Below are 13434 nucleotides of genomic sequence, written 5' to 3'. Positions count from 1 at the left end.
CGGCGGCAGGCGGGGCAGGGCGGCGAGGAGGCCGACGCTCCAGTCAGAGGAGGGGGGGACAGACACACGGACCGGAGCGGAGAACGGACGTACACACGCAAGCAGAGCGGGGTGGACTGACCAGATGTCAGGGAAGGACAGCCGGACAGGTTGGACAGAGGCAGGGGGCAGGGGGACCACGTCAGGGTCAGTGAGTGAGCAGAGGGCAGAATGGCAGGTGGGGGCGGCAGACGGGTACAGCATGGCAGGGGCTCCCGTTCCTAGTTGCAGGTGAGTTGTGGGATGCCAGGCGCCCCCTAGTCCTGGCTGAAGCTTCCCCACTGAGTGATCAGCAGGCTTGTTTCCTTCACCCTGCCCACCCTGTGCCCTCTGCCTAGCTCGGCCCTGGCAGACACAGGCCTGCTCTGGGGTGATTCTTGGCCTGGGGAAGGGACCTGACTTCCAGAACCAGCTCTGCCCAAACCCTGCTTTGGGGCCTCGGGTGAGTTGATGAATGGATGAACTACACTGTTACCTACCTCTCCTATCTTTCCCCTCCCAATTTACTGATGAGAGAAATGGTGTTTAAAGAGATAAGGGTGCTCAAGTCCCGGTTTCAAAACGCAAAAGCTACTTGAAAGTGATTCTCAAAAGTTAAACATGATGACTAAGAGTTGAGCCTGTTGACAAGAAACCTCGGGGAAGCAGAGGAGCCCTGGGAGTGGTGTGGAAGCCAAGTGAGAGTCCTGCAGGGCGGCTCGGGCAGAGCAGATTCGATGGAGACAAACTTCACTCTGCCCAGCTCTTCCTGGCACCCTGGTGCAAGCTTCCCTGGGGGCAGGAAGGGGCAGCTGTGTGATTAAGGCCTTGGTGGGTGAGGACCCCTCCCTTTGTCCTTCTCGGCAACTGTTCATTCTGTTGCCTTCCCCTCCCACGATTCAGACTGGCCATCCCAGTTCATCTTTGGCTGTCACAGGGACGTCTGCAAGATAGAGGTGAGGGAACCAGAATGAAGGGGAACTTCTGTCAGGGTCCTGAGAAAGGGGACCCAAGAGGCCCTTTGTCTCACCCTGTCCTTTTGTTTTATGGATGAACAAATGAAAGACCAGAGAAAAGAGGAGACAGGGCAGGGCAGAGAGCAAGGACTGGAGGCTCTTGAGTCTCCCAGGCTCAAACTGTGCACAAGGGATGACCTTGGTCTTCCTAAGCAGACATTCGCTGGTCCTTACGTGCAGGTTGGGTATTGTGGTTGTTCAGGTTTTTGCCTGTAAACTATCCTTGTTGGCAAGACTACACATGTACGTTTTGTTGCAGTGGTGGCATCCTTTTTAGAAGGCTTCAGCCCTAAAGAGTTCATTTCCCTCCGTCTTCCACTCAAACATCACTGGTCTGGCAGATCATTTGGTTCCTGGGACCCGGAACTGGTTTCCGGGGGCCCTGGCAGTGCTGATAGAGTTGGATTATGCCTGTTTGCTGACCTATCTGACCACCTATCCATCTATCTCCACCTATCTTTTCACAAAAATATAATAGCATAGGATACTTGGAAAACAATACAAAGAGGAAGAAGAAAATGAAAACAGCCGCTATTAATATTGATCTTTCTTTTTAAAATTTCCTTTTAGTTACATCACTCTATAAATATCCCTACATGAAGTGAGCTTGCTGACCAGGACATCCCCACATCTCCCCTATGTACTACTTAGGATGGCTGCCTAGCATGGCCCTGATACCTCCAATAAATAGTTTAGTTAACCAGTCCTCTATTGCTGGGCATTTAGTTTGTCTGTTTTCCACACTTGTAGGCAACACTGCAGTAGAAATCCTCACGGTAAGTTTGTGCATGTCCATGATTATTCTTTATGTCAATGGGTATGCCCATATGTCTTTGAGGTGTTCTCTGTATGGGATCAGATTTACAGGAAGGGCATTTTTTGGGTAGCAGAGAAGCACACATGTTGTAGTGTCTGTTTGGCTAAGGGTCAGGTAGGAAGGCCGGAGAGGGGAGCTTACGGGAAATTGTATGGTGATACTGTGGGTTGGATGTGTTCCTCAAAAGTTCACGTGCTGGAAACTCAATCCCCAATGCAGCAGTCCTGAGAGGGGATCAGGTCATCATGAAGATCCTGCTCTTACAGGTGGATTAATGCCATTATTATTAGTTATTGCTAGAGTGGACTTCTAACCAAGAGATGAATTTAACTCCCTTCTGTCCATCTCCCAAACCCATGTGTGGAGTTCCTTCTGCCATGTTGTGATACAGCCAGAAGGCCCTCACCAGGCACTGGTAGACTTAAAAATAGACCAAAAAGATTATCAGTTTTCCTTTTAGGTTAATATTAGGTGCCATCTTTTTATAGGGTTTGTATCTATCATAATCTCTGAGCTATTATACTATTTTGTAGGGCCTAGAAAACTAGTCATCTTTCAGACTTTTCTTGTCCATTAAGATGCAAGTGAAGTGAGGTGGGTGAGGTGAATTGATATCTCGTAGGGAGGATGGGATCCCAGCTACACATGTGTGCATGCTATGTGGATTCCCAATAGAATTGTGTATAACATCTTAATGGTTCCCTCATCAATGGGTTAAATAAAGTCTTTTGACATGTTCATTTTATATTAGTGTGATATTCATGATTTTATCCTTTGGTAAGCTTGGACTTTCATTTGGATGTGTCTGCCATACTCCAGAGTTTGGTCCTTTGTTGGCAGTATTAAGGTGATGAACCCTTAGCAAAGAGGGAGATTTGTCTCAAGGTCTTTCTGAGGGCACTAAAGGGGTACAGAGGATTTGTGGCCTGAAATCTGAGAATGAAGAACTGGACAACACAAGCAATGCTTGGAAAATCTGAGCAATACACGTAACTGTTTCACAGGGTTCTTTTGGGATTGAGTGATACAGTCTGGTTAAAGTGTTTAGTACAGTTCCTGACACCTAGTGAAGTCTCTCTCAAATATTCCTATGCAAATGTTGAATGAGAGCAAACAAAAGAATCTTTCTTATGGCTTTTCCATTTGCTTTTTACTCCCATGGCCACAGGGTTGAAATATTTTCAGTTACAAAAAATAGGTTTCAGTGTTCAGAATTATGTCAGCTGCCAGCCAGACTGATGGTTTTCAAAAAGAGGCTGCATTGGAGTCTAATTTTAAAAATTAGCAAAATCATATTGGCATCCCCTAAATTTCAGCACTTAATTAAGAGTTAACTCAGATAAAAATACCACATACAACCCATAATCCTCTTTATTTTCCTGACCAAGAACGGACACACCTGTTTACTGACATGAGTCACATGACTGGATGTTCAACAGCAACGTGAATGATTGAATTACAACTATGAGCAAGGATGTGGACAACTCACAAACACAGGCTTGAGTGAAAAAATGCTTTGAGTTTCCATTTATGTAAAGTCCCTAAGCAGGGAAAGCCAGTCTATGGTTTTGGAAGTCTGGGAAGTGTTTACGTGGGGGTGGGGGGATGGGGACAAGGCTCAGGTGTGCTGGCAGTGCTGCTCCTGATGTGGGTGCCAGCACACGTGCATATTTGTGCAAACCTCTGAACAGCACACTTGTGCACTCTGATGCATGTGTGCTATGGTTTAATGATAATGAAAAAGCATGTGCCATCTTTATGCATGTGCCCTGCTGAGGCAGGAGTGTTGGGCCCGGGAGGAGGTTGGGGTTCCAAACAAGGGTACAGGATAAAGAACTAATATTTATTCAGTCCCGGGGGAACTTTCTTTCCAGGCTCAGGAACAAAGATATTTTCATTTCTTCTGAACAACAGCTTCCTTTTTCTTTTTGTTTATTTTTAAATATCTCTGGAAGACCATGGCCTTGCAACAGAGTGCTTCCCTCTGCAACCTGTGGCAAGGGTAGGGCTGTGTCTTTCAGCATCATTCTCTGTCTTGTATTTCCTATCCTTAATTTTCCTTCTCCCAGTACACTCAATTACCCCCCAAAATTGTAATGGTTATGTTTTCTTTGTCCTGATTTGTTACTTTATAGAAAACAATTCAGATAATGTGTATGGATCCGAGGGCCATATTTGCTCACTTGGTAGAATATTATACTCTGTCTGTGCTTTTAGGTGGCTTTGATTCTTTTGGAAAGAGATGGTGTATGAATAAACAAAACTGCAGAAAACATCTATAGAAAATCTGCTTGAGTGTGGGGCATTTCTATGGTTCATTCCAAAGGATCAACTCTCTTGAGTCTGTCTACCGCTTTTCTTTTTAAATTGACACATGGTAATGGTACATATTCGGAGGTTGCCATGTGATGTTTTGATCACTAATTGTTTTTTCATTTTTTTTTTTTTGAGACAGGGTCTCACTATGTAGTTGAGACTGACCTGGAACTCACTGTGTAGCCTAGGCTGGTCTCGAACTCACAGTGATCCTCCTGCCTCAGCCTCAGGAGTGCTGGGATTACAGGCGTGTGCCACCATGCCCAGCAAGATCACTGATTGTCTTGAACTGTCCATGATGGATTTGAAATGCTGCTGGGAGACGTTATACCCAGGAAGAATGCTAATGGTGTCACCTGAATGTAGTATAATGCAGGACTGATTTATATCCCTGGTCAACGCAGCTGAGCTTCTGCAGGTGGGAAAAGGCAGTGTTGCCTAGTGCGCAGTGCAAGCTCATGAATTTGGCCTTCAGGGAAAGAAATTGTTTTTCTGGCATTTCTGTTTGGACTATCTTCTTGATCCTTTCCAGTGTCAACGTGCTGCCCCAAAGCAGGGCGCAGGTTGGCCTCAGTAGAAGCTCTCTGTGACTCGTACTCTTGAAGGAAGGACACTTCTTCACATTGTGACCTTGGAAGCATCCTTCCACCTGGACCTGCCCTTGCAGAATCTCTTCGGGAACTCCCATGGCTGCCAGGTGGAGTCTACATGGCCCCGTGGCAGCAGAGTGCAGGTCTTTTCCATTAGAGCCCTGCCCACCTCTCCAGGTTCCCCTCTGGCTTTGTCTTCCTCCAGGTTGGGCACACAGCTTTTCCAGCTGGGTGTCCCTACCACATGTCTTGTTTCCAAAGGGTAGAAATAGCATGAGATTTTCTTGTGTGTTACTTGTCCCCTATTCCTGTCTTTGGAGAGCATGGCTTAAGTCTGGTGCAAAAGAGTGTCCTCAGCTTAGGGTCTGGTGCGGGGCTCCATGGATATGTGTTGCACACAGGGAGTTGGGTCATCATGACATCAGTGAAGGTGTTGGTGCCAAGGGCCACCTTCCCTGGTTCTGCATGTGGTCAGCACTCAACGGCTCCAAACTGCCTGCTCTTCATCCTGCTTCTCTCTTGACCATTTCTCCGTGTGTCCCTTCTAGGGTGCCTCCTCCTTCTAGTTGAGATTTCTAGCCTTTTTATAAGAACCGTAGGTTTTTTTGAGAGAATAATATCTGTGATTGGGAAATAAAGAAGCTATGTTTATGGACAGCCCAGCAAGTCCAAGTTTGGTGGGAATAATATCATTCTTACCAGGATGTTGCAGTTTTTGTGGACATCCTTTAAAAGATAAAAACATAGCAGCTTTTTTATTTCAATAACTTTAGACTTACAGAAAAATTACAAAAACAGCGTAGAGTCCATGCCTACCCTTCACCTGGCTTCTCCTAATGTCAACAGCTTACATAACCATATTACAGTGGTCAAAACCAGGCAGTTAACATTGTACCATATGTAAATGTCAGTAGTTTTTCTCTAAGATTCTTTTTCTGATCAGATGCTGGATCCCGCGTTGCTCACAGCTGGCATGTCTCTTCAGGCTCTGCCAGTTGGTGACAGTTCACCATTCTTCCCTGGCTGTCGTGGACTCCTCTTGACTCCTCTGAAGAGTATCAATTAGTTTCATAGAAGCTTTTTATTTATTTTCAATTCCTGGTTGGTTTCCAGGTGATTGAAGTTTCTGGAAGCTTGCCCCTTGGATGACTCTGGGTAAGTGCTCCTCTTTCTTTCTTCCTCTCATTTTCCGTGCTTCCCTTGGGATTTTCAGGCCCAAGAGCCAGAGGGACGCAGCAGAAGGAGGTGATTAGTGTTTCTTGACCTTGGGCGTTCATCTCCCTGTCCCAGTCAGAAATCCTGATCACATCTGTGGCCAGTTGTGCAATTAGCCATGCACATTAACCTTGGGATGGATGTGAATTCCTTCTTGCTCACACCCTTCCTGCATATCTTTCTCCATTCCTACCCCCTCAGTGTTGGTACCCTTTGGTAGCAGAAGAGAGGGGAGGACTCCAGGTCTGGTGGGTCAGGTGCACACACTTCCCAGGGGCCCTGCCAGGCCTGCTGGGGGAAGAGGGTGGTAATTTGGGAAGGGTACCCTCATGGATGAGGTTATGTGGCCCACAGGGTTAGGGACAGGAACAGTGGCCTAAGACAGGAGCCACCCAGTGTGACAAAAGGTCAGTCCAGGTAGCCTGTTCATAGTCACAAAGACATTCTGCAGTGATGCACCTGGACTTTTCTCTCAAGATAACGGAAGCAAATGCTATACTTCCATGAATCAACTTTCATTGATCAACTCATTCAGTTTTCCATTTACAGGACCAGACTAAGACCTCTTTGGTTTTTATTGTTCCTCGTACTATAATCAACTTCTAGGGATGGGGACATAGTAATGAATCAGATCCAGGCCAGGGTTCCCAGTGGGGGCAGGCAGGTCACAGAAGGTCAGAAGATCCCCATGCCCTGTGACGAGGCTTTGTTGGAGAGATGTTTTAAGTTTGTGGGAAGGAGGGAGAAGAAGTGACTCAATGACTGGGTGTGCATTCAGGGGAAGATTAGGTGACTCTGAAGGATTTAGGAGAGTTAGGCAGGTAAACAGGGGGGAGACTGGTTCTCCACAGAGGGTCAGCACATAGAAAGGCCTGGAGGACGTACAGCCTGTGGCTACCTGGAAGAAGCGAAAGCTTCTACTCTTTCATTTCTTCATGCAATCATTTGTTTTTGGCCAGGTGCTGTGCTGCACACAGGGCCACTGAGGTAAGGCAGACTTGACCATGTTTTGGGGTATTAAAGTCAGGGCAGAGCAATAAACATTTACATTTATCAAAGAGGTAAAAGCAGCAAATAAACATATATCACCGGTCATTGAAGATGCAGATGAAAACAACACTGAGATTCCACCTCACCCCAGAAAGAATGGCTTCTATCAAGAAATCAACAAATAACAAATGCTGGTGAGGTTGTGGGGGAGATAGGAACCCTTCTCCATTGTTGGTGGGAGTGCAGACTAGTGCAACCACTGTGGAAATCAATACGGAGATGCCTCAAACAACTAGGATTAGAGGTTTCATTTGACCCAGCTATTCCTCTGCTAGGTATCTTCCCAAAAGAATTAAAAGAATCATATCACAATGATATATGCTCACCCATGTTTATAGCAGCAGTTTGGAATAGCTGAAACTTAGAAACAGCCTAATTGCCCATCAACTAGAGACTGGATAAAGAAGATTTTTTTTGTTTGTTTATTTATAAAGTGGAATACTACTCAGCCATAAAGAATGAGAAACTAGAGACATTTATAGCTAAGTGAATGCACATTGAGGACATAATCTTAATTGAAATTAATAGGACATGCATGTAAATACTGAATAGTTTCTCTGTTGTGATAAACTAAAAAGTGTAAATAAGGGTCAAAATGTATAATTGATATTGTGTAATAGGAAGAAAAGGTAAGTAGGGGAAGTGGGAGGGGTAGGGGAAAGGTAAGAAGGGAAAAGAAAAAATAAGAGAAAAGAAAAAAATGGAAACAAAGTCTTTATAAATAGGGGAGGTGGGGGGTGAAGGGGAGGCCAGGGGAATGGGGAAAAATAAGAACCAAGATATGTTAGGTAAAGGTACAAGATCCCAATGATGAATGTAATTGTATACCTAAAATGTACCCATAAAGAAAAAAAAAAGGAAAGAAAAGGATGGGTAAGAATGCTTCATAGAGATTTTAAGGTTTGACTTGAGGTGAGTTGGGCAAATGAAGTAGGGATGGTTACTCTTCATAGAGAGAAGAGCATGTGCAAAGGCCTGGAGATCACTTGTTCACTCACTCATTGTATTCATCACTTCTACAAATATGTACTGAGTGCCAGCTGTTTGTGTACTATGCACAAGGGTTACAAAGTGAGCAATGATGGTATTTACAGTCTAATTGAGTGTTTTAGTCAACTTAAGCTAAGTTATGCGTTAGTGACAACTAACTGCCAAATTTCAGTGGCTTATGACAACGGAGATTTATTTTTGGCTTATGTTATATGTTCATTGCTGTTGGCAGAGAGGAGAGATGATAGAACTACGTGTTCTTAAAGTTGCTGATTTTAAGTGGCACGTTTCACCCATGTTTTATTTGACAGAGTGAGTCATCTGGCCAAGCTTGATACCAGTGAGTCAGAGATATGTAATCCTCCCACAGAAAAGGGCAGGGAGTATCTGGACCAAGAGACAACCTGCAATATCTGAGGAAAGACCAATAGCTTACTACAACTGGCATGTGTGGCAGGAGGGAAGACATGACAATAAAGAGATAAAGTGAAGGAGAAATCAGATCACACAGGGCCTTGGGTACTGGGCTAAGGCTTTGGGCTCTACCGAGTGACAGGGGAGAGCCACTGGAGGTTTCTGTTGAGTTGCTGTGAGCAAGAGAATTCCAGAATTTATTTGCACATTAAGAAAATCAATTCAGTGGCAGCAAAATGGGTGCAAGCGTGGAGTGAGGCTAGAGACAGGGAGACCAGTTGGGAAGCTGGGGAGATTTCATGTTAGGTTTAGGTGAGGTCTGTGTGTTCCCTGAAGGTGCATGCGCGGTGGGCCTGCTCTCCTGTGCAGCAGTGTTGAACCTTTAGGAGCTGGGGCCTAGTGGAAGGTGATTAAATCACTGTGGTCATCGCCACCTTTGGAAGTGATTCTTGCTGTTCTTGAGCAACCTGAAGTAGTTCTCCAGAAACTGTTCATTGTAAAGTGAAGCGACCCCATGAACTTTGCCCCTCTGGCCTGCTCTGTCTCCTTTTGGCTTCTTTGTCATGTCGTGACACGGCCATAGGGGCCCTCACTAGAGGCCAAGCAGATGTGGCCACCCAGTCTTGGACATTCATCTCCCACATTGTGAACTAAAATAAAATCATTTCCTTTATGCCTTTGGGTATTTTGTTACAGCAACAGAAAATGGACTGATACATTACAGTAAAGAGAACGAGGTGGGCCCAAACTAAGGCTGGAACAAAGGAGAAAGAGAGAAGGAAAGAGATTCAAGAGATGTCGGTACACAATCGAGGAAGTTGCGTTGGCCTAGTATTCAGTGGATATTGTAGAAAGAATGAAGAAGTGAGGATGTGCCTGAACCTTGTACTTCGACGAAGTGACCGTTAAATCAATGGCTTATAAAGTGATCAAACAAACTCCATTCTTTTAGCAACTTTGTTATTTTTTAAAATTTACTTTTAATTTATATCCAGTCATATTCTTCTTCTTGGAGTGCAGTTCTGTGATTTTGACAAATGCATAGATTTATATGACCACAGCCACAATTAAGATAGCGAATAGTAGCCGGGTGTGGTGGCTCACGCCTGTAATCCCAGCCCTTGGAGGCTGAGGCAGGAGGGTGGCTGTGAGTTCGAGACCAGCCTGGGCTACAGAATGAGTTCCAGGTCAGCCTCAACTACATAGTGAGACCCTGTCTCAAAAAAACAAAACAAAACAAACCAAAACAAAACAAAAAAAAAGAAAAGCCAATAGTTCTATCACCCTGGCATTCTCTCGTTAGCCTTTTTGTTAGTCGTATCATTCTTCCTCCCCAGCTGTCCTCCATTGTTACGGTTTTACCTTTTCAGAATGTTGCATGAATGCATCACATGTGACGTAATCTTTTGAGTCTACCTCTTTCATGTAACACAATGAATGCATTTGAGATTCACTTAAATTGCTGTATGTACCAAGTTTTCCTTCCTTTGTATTGCTCAGTAGTGTTTCATTAATGACTGTAGCAAAGTTGATTTATCCATTTGGTCTTCATAACAAAATACCTTAGATTATATGACTTATAAATAACAGAAATTTATTTTCTCATACTTCTGGGAAGCCCATTGTCAAGGTAGTGGCAGATTTGGAGTCTGGTGAGGGCTGCTTCCTGGTTCATAGATGGAACCTACTGTCTGTGTCCTCCATGGTGGAAGGGAACCTTCTGGGCTTTCTTTTAGAAGGACATGGATCTCTTTCATGAGGACTCTGCCCCATCATTTAGTCACCTCCCCCAAATCCTCACCTCCAAAGAATCTCACATTGCGCCTTAGGTTCCAACATAAAAATTTTGGGAGACAGAAACATCTACAGCACAGCACCATTTCCTGGTTGAGGGATATTTGGTTTATTTCTAGTTTTGTGTTACAAGTAAAGTTGCTATAAGATAGCGATTTAGGTTTTTGTGTGAAAGAGGTTATTACTTTTCTTATTTATTGGGACTGCTAGGTCCTATGGTAAATGTATGTCTAACTTTAGAACTGCCAAACTGTTTTCTAGGCAGTAGTATTCCATACCCGCCATGTCAGTGCCTGAGTGTCCTAGTTGTTCTGTCTCCTCTGAAGTCCTCTCCCCCATTCTAACAGATATGTGGTGGCAGCTCATCGTGGTTTTAAAGTGCATTTCCCCAATGACCAGGAATTCCGACCATCTTCCATGTGCTAATTTGCCATACATATATCTTCTTTGATGAAGTACCTGTTCAAATTTTAAAAACTGCATTGTTTTCTTTTCTTTCTTTCTTTTTTTTTTTTTGGTACTGGGGATTGAACTCAGGACCTTGCATTTGCAAGGCAGGCAATGGCACCACTGAGCTAAATCCCTGGTCCTGCATTGTTTTCTTACTGTTGAGTTTGGAGAGGACTTTATATATTCTGGATATATTTTTTCAGAAATGTGATAGTCTACAGCTTGGCTTTTCGTTCTTTTCTAGTCTCTTTCATAGAACTTTTTAGTTTTCAGTTTTGTGGAAACCCCCCATCAAGTATTTTCTCTTAGCCACGCATGATGTTGCACGCCTGTAATCCCAGCACTCTGGGAGGCTGAGGCAGAAAGATTGAAAGTTTGAGCCCAACCTAGGCAATTTAGTGACTTAGTTAGATTCTGTCTCAAAATAAAAGGGTGGGGGGGCGCTTCGACTGTTACTTGGTGAGAAGGCCTTGGGTTCAATCCCCAGTACTATAAAAATACTTTTTTTCTCTTTGTGAATTAAGGTTTCAGTGTCATCTGAGAATTCCGCTTCATCTCAGGTCATGATCTCACCAATGTTTTTCTTTCTTAAAAGTTTAAAGGTTTTTGTGCCTTATATCTGGGTCTTTCATTCTTTCTGAATTAATTTCTATATACATGTAACACATAGGTTAAAAGAAATTTCCTGTCCTAGCACCATTTATTGAAAATGCTACCCTTATTTGTGTGACCCTGTTTTTCAACTCTATTATGTTCCACACAGATTCATCAATAGCAACAAAGAGAAAACTGACAAGGAAGATGACAAAAAAGTGTCTGTAAGTGAAGATATTTCAATTAAAGAATTATGAGAAGCCCCTGAAAAAATTAATAAGGATGGAATATTTTTACATAAGATAAAATACAAGGATGCTACATTACGCTCCTGTATATTTATGCTGGGAAAATAACACTTGAATCATCCTTCCTTTAAGAGTTAGAAAATGGTCACAGTAAAAAGTCTCAAATGGGAAGAAGAAAATGTTCAGATGAGAAAGGGAACAAGGGAGGGGGAGAGGGAAAGGAAGGAAGGGACTAGGAAAAAGAACAGAAGAAAAAAATGGAAACAAAGCTTTTGTAAATAAGGAGGGGGAAAAGGGTTGAAGGGAGGGGAGGGGAATAGGAAAAAAAAAAAAAAGGAAGTAAGATGCATCATGACCAGGTACAAATTCCCTGTGTTGAATTTATAATTATGTATATCTAAAATGTACTAATAAAAAATAACACCCAAAAGAAAAAATAGAGAATTAAAAAATCTTAAATAAAATGAAAATCTATACTTTTATTCAATTCCCCCCCCCGCCTTCCTTCCTGATAACATGGAATAATTGCTATGTGCCAAATTTGATTCTGTTCTCTTTTCAAGATTTGTTTCCTTTAAATTTCACAAAAAATGAGAGCAGGCATTATAATATCACCCTGTTTTATTTACAGATGAGGAAACTGGCTTGGTGATGTTAAGACATGTGCCTCTACTTCTAAGGGAAGGGAGCTGCCTGACATCCAAGAAAATTGACTACAAGAATTCATGCTCAAAACTACGAGATCACCTGGATGGGGACTGAGTTTTCTAGGACAGTTATATTAGAGCTAAAACCCGGATATTCCTGTGCAAACCAGGATTTGCAGGAATGGTCTCCGCTGTGTTTAGGTGTAGGTAACTGTCTTCACCAGAGGTGTGCCCAATACACGCAGGAGTTTTTCTTTAGGGCTATTGTCACTAAGTTCTAAGTGTTGCATTTGCAACAGATCACTTTTCCCACTTCGCTATGACCTGCAAGACATTGGTTGCATTATGTGGTGCCCCAGGCAGGGCTTTATTAGCTCCTTCTGGATGCTCTGTGCCTGTAAGTCTTTCTCTGCTCAGCTAGGAAAAGTTTGAGCTCAGAGGTGGCATTTTGTTTGTTTCCTTTGATGGGAAGATTGACTTCCGGTCTAGAGCTGCATCTGAAAAAACTGCCTTTTGCACCCCAGCTTCCTGTGTAACAGCACTAAACATCCCCCCAGCAGTCATTACTTGGGCTCGTCGTAAATTAACTCCAGTTCTGCACCCTTAGTTAAAAGCACATTGCAAAGAACTGTGAAGCACCTCTCCCAGACAGGACAGATGACTGCTGGAAGGGCTGAAATTGGCCTCATCTGTTTCTCTTCTATCCTTGAGAAAGAGCAGCAGTGCAGACTTCTATGTGGGTCACCTACCTGGAAAACCAGTTTTCCCTCATTCATAGAATGTAATTGTTTTGATCTGGAAAGTAGCTGGGAAGTTGAGGGTAAAGAACTCCAAAGGCTAAGAGGTATAGGAATCACAGACCAAGTGCAAAGAAAGCCTTTCAGAAGCAAACGCATAATAAAGTTAATTAGCTTCCCAATAATGGCTTTTCAAAAAGTAATGACTTCAGAAGCAATCTAGAGCTGATCATGGTGGGGCATGCTTGTAATTCTGGTACTTGGGAGGTTGCAGCATGAAGATTATGATGAGTTCAAGGCGAGTCTGGGTAACATAGCAAGACCTTGTCTCAAAAAGTAATTTAAAAGTGTTGCATTCAGTAAACTCAAAACATTTTTAATAAAAAATTTCAGTGTTCAAAACAGAGTAGCTGGGCCTGGTGGTGCACCCCTGTAATCCCAGCACTCGGGAGGCTGAGGCAGGAGGATTGCTGTGAGTTCGAGACCAGCCTGGGCTACAGAGTGAGTTCCAGGTCAGTCTTAACTACATAGTGAGACC

At 43.6% G+C, this 13434-nt stretch overlaps 1 long non-coding RNA gene across 2 annotated transcripts; it reads left to right on the top strand.

Annotated features, from left to right (window-relative positions):
- Positions 1 to 6: 6 nt before the first annotated feature.
- LOC104853950 lies at positions 7 to 13249 on the top strand. 2 transcript variants are annotated; one of them, XR_004514988.1, is made up of 4 exons: positions 7 to 149; positions 378 to 481; positions 11434 to 11488; positions 12144 to 13249. It is a non-coding gene; the product is annotated as an uncharacterized LOC104853950 (long non-coding RNA). The 2 variants fall into 2 exon arrangements; XR_004514987.1 differs by having other exon boundaries at positions 7 to 270.
- The last annotated feature ends 185 nt before the right edge of the window (positions 13250 to 13434 follow it).

Source organism: Fukomys damarensis, unplaced genomic scaffold (assembly GCF_012274545.1).
Source record: "Fukomys damarensis isolate Sample0158 unplaced genomic scaffold, DMR_v1.0_HiC HiC_scaffold_32, whole genome shotgun sequence".
NCBI classification, from domain to species: Eukaryota; Metazoa; Chordata; class Mammalia; order Rodentia; family Bathyergidae; genus Fukomys; species Fukomys damarensis.
Note: the sequence above shows the minus strand (reverse complement) of the source record. Positions and strands in the feature narration are given on the sequence as shown.